The following is a 3,775-nucleotide window of genomic DNA, read 5'->3' on the forward strand; positions in this document are numbered from 1 at the left end:
TAAGTAACATTATTCTGACAGAGCAGTTATGTTTGGGAATTTACATTTTATATCTATCTATCTATCTATCTATCTATCTATCTATCTATCTATCTATCTGTCAATCTATCTATCTACACACATATATGTGTGATGCAACAATTTTTAAAAGGTCACAAACTTGAAAGAGAGCAAGAAGGAGTATGTGTGAATATTTGGAGGGAGAAAAGTGAAGGAAAGTGATATATTTATCCTAAAAATAAAGGAAATATTTACAAAATACTCATTATTGTCCTTATGTGGCAATCTATGATACTTCAAAGCTCTGTTAAGTTAAAACCCTCTTATTCTTTGATTGAAAGCTAATAATCTCTACAGAGAAGCTTTTCACATAATGTTATGTACATGGAGCCACACTTCTTTGTTTCTCTATTATTTTACCTTGGGCTAATTTTTCTTTTTGGGATATGCATCACTTTTTCTAACATGCCCCCTCTCTTTCTCTCATCTATGTATTCATAATTCAATTCTTATTTTGTTTTCCACGTATGTAATGCTTGTCTCTTGTTCTACACAGTACATCCCTTTAATGCACAGATCAAATGAAATATACAATAACCATCTGAGAAACAAGTCAGTGTGTAAAAATATATTTATAAATATTGTATGGAGAGATACTCTATAATATGTAGAGTCTATTAATATATTGCATATTAGAATTATGGAAATTTCACATATATAATGGTTTTGATCTCATAAATACTCTTTTTAATAGATTTTTTAAGATATTACAGGTATCAACCATGGGGATTTTTTTGCTTTGTTTTATGAATGCTTCTTACATCTTCAAGTAGAGAGGCTAATATTAATAAGAATATATTGTTAATTATGTGTGGAAGTGTCACTGCGTCTTGTTGGTTTGTCATCTTTATGTTTAGAAGGCTCATTATGTTCTCTTCCAGAAAGAACAAGCTGAATGAATTAAGGCAAGTAAAGGTGGTATACAGAGAGGCTAGGTTTAGAAACACAAATAAGCTGGCCTTTAGAAAAGACAAGGTCATTATGCCGATGTCCTTAAACTATGAAGCTTTTTCCCTGTGATGAGCATGATTAAAATAATGCATCTTGCATGAAAACATTGGATGATAATTTTTTCAAATGTCAGAATCCATTTAGTGGAACCTTGTGACTTAAATGTCACTGAAAATGCAAGAATAGCATAAATAGCTTCAAGAAGCAATGTGAATAGTACAATCCCTTGACTTTGAGCAATTCAAATGCATTAAAAAAATTACACAGCTGTAAACTAGGAAGGATCCTTTGGAGGTGACTTGTAATTTTTGTATGTTAAAGAAACTTGACCAAGAAGATGTTTATTTCATTTTAAAGAAACTTAAAAGCTGATAAAAGTCTAAAACACCAACTTTCTTTTAAGTTTCAATCTTAATCTTAGTGGAAGTTGTCATTAGCTTCTTTCCACATTTTTTTTATATTTTTTTTTATTAACTTGAGTATTTCTTATATACATTTCAAGTGTTATTCCCTTTCCCGGTATCCGGGCAAACATCCCCCTCCCCCCTCCCCTTCCTTATGGGTGTTCCCCTCCCAACCCTCCCCCCATTGCCGCCCTCCCCCCACCAGTCTAGTTCACTGGGGGTTCAGTCTTAGCAGGACCCAGGGCTTCCCCTTCCACTGGTGCTCTTACTAGGATATGCATTGCTACCTATGAGGTCAGAGTCCAGGGTCAGTCCATGTATAGTCTTTGGGTAGGGGCTTAGTCCCTGGAAGCTCTGGTTGCTTGGCATTGTTGTACATATGGGGTCTTGAGCCCCTTCAAGCTCTTCCAGTTCTTTCTCTGATTCTTTCCACATTTTTAAAATAAGAAAAAAAAACAGCACCTTTTGCAGAGGTGGCAGCTCTAGAGGCCTCGCTCTTCACCCTTGCTGCATCATGGTGATGCTGGAAGAGCTGCTGGTGCTTTTGGCCTAGCTCCTGGCTATGGCCTCATACTGCTTTGTCAATATCAATTGATTTATATGCCAAGGAGTGCTTCTTCAAGCTGGTCACCTCAGGTACCATGAGGGACTTCATCTTCAGTGTTGCTGAAAATGGCTTCCTTTACAACTAGAAAGATATAGGATGTCTGTGGAGGTCACAGGACCAGAAAATAAAGGAACCTATGAGACAGAGAGACCAACTGGAAGTACACATTCACATGTGAGACATACAAATTCTTCTCTAGTAATAGGATGTCTACCATGACTCAAAAGACAGTAATGTTCACTATTGACATTGGGAATGCTCCCAAAGGATGAGACAGAGGCTCATCAGAACAAGCAAGAAGAAATGAATGAGCCACCAATGACTACACAAACAGTAGAGTGATCCTTTGGTCCTTCGAAGCTCCTGTTTGAATTGCCATGACATTGGGACAGATCTAATACTTAAAGAAAAAAATTTTAAAGTCCAGAGGGTTTTTGAAGAGTACTTTTTCTGTCAATACCATTTTATGATGCACATGTTTACCAAACATCTTGGTCATAAAAATGTCATTAGTTTATGCACTTTTATTTTCAGTACATTCATGACTTCTGGTTATTTGTGATTGATATGCAATGGGAAAGCCTATTTAGGAAAGGTAGAGTGAAATTTTGCCATTTGCTTGTCTTAAAATTCTTACTTAAACACTTCACAATTATACAGGTCCTTTGAAGAATTCAGAGGCTGGACAAGCTACATACCAGCTAGAAGACCAGAGTCAAGCTATTCTGCCACAACAGGCTCTGAATAACATAGCTGAAGTACAATAATAGGACTTTAAAACCAACTGTACAAAAGTGATTAAGGTTTTTAAAAACAGAATTAATAAATTCTTTAAGCAAATACAGAAACCACAAATGAACAATTGAAGGAAATCGATAATTGTTCAATAGAAGCCAGAAATACACAAACAATTTGAGGAAATGAATAATCCCCCCAAAGAGCCAGGAAAACATGAACAAACAATTAAAGTAATAAATGAGTAAAATAACTTAAAGAAGGTCAAGAAAAAAAACAATCAGTTGAAGGACACAGAACTGTTCAAGGCCTGCAAATGTAAATAAAAGTAATGAAGGAAACACAAACTGAAGCAGGCTTCAGTTACAGAATATAAGAGATAAATGAGAGTCTCACACATTGAAGATGTAATAGAAAAAATGGATATATTCATCAAAGAAAATGTTGAATTTAAAAAATTCTGTCATAAAACAACCAGGAAATTTGGGATACTATGAAAAGATGAGACCTACAAATAATAGAATAAGGGGGAGAAGAATGCAAGCTCAGATGTCCAGAAAAATATTTTCAAAAAATCATAGAAGAATTTTTATCTAACTTAAAAAAGAGGAGATGAGTATAAAGGTAAAGAAACATACGGACACCAAACAGATTGGACCAAAAAACAAAAGTCCCCTTGTCACATAATAATCAAAGCACTACACATACAGAATATATAAAGAATATTGAAAGCTATATGGGAAAATGATCAAGTAACATATAAAGGCAGACCTATGAGAATTAAGCCTGACTTTCCAATGGAGATCAACAATTTAAATAGACCTATAATCACTAGTATAGAAGCAATCATTAAGTCTTCTAGGCAAAACAAAGTCCAACGTGAGAGGGTTTTAGTGTAGAATTCTACCAGACTTTCAAAAAACAGTTAACGTCAATACTCCTCAAAATATTCTACAAATTAGGAATAGAAGGAGCATTGCCAAATTCATTTTATGAGGTTGTAGTTATTCTGATACCC

General features: G+C 34.8%; 1 pseudogene; it reads left to right on the plus strand.

Annotated features, from left to right (window-relative positions):
* The first annotated feature begins 1,929 nt into the window (after nucleotides 1–1,929).
* Nucleotides 1,930–2,492, plus strand: Tmed2-ps2 (transmembrane p24 trafficking protein 2, pseudogene 2; annotated as a pseudogene).
* Nucleotides 2,493–3,775: the final 1,283 nt, after the last annotated feature.

This window comes from Rattus norvegicus, chromosome X (genome assembly GCF_036323735.1).
Source record: "Rattus norvegicus strain BN/NHsdMcwi chromosome X, GRCr8, whole genome shotgun sequence".
Taxonomy (NCBI): Eukaryota; Metazoa; Chordata; class Mammalia; order Rodentia; family Muridae; genus Rattus; species Rattus norvegicus.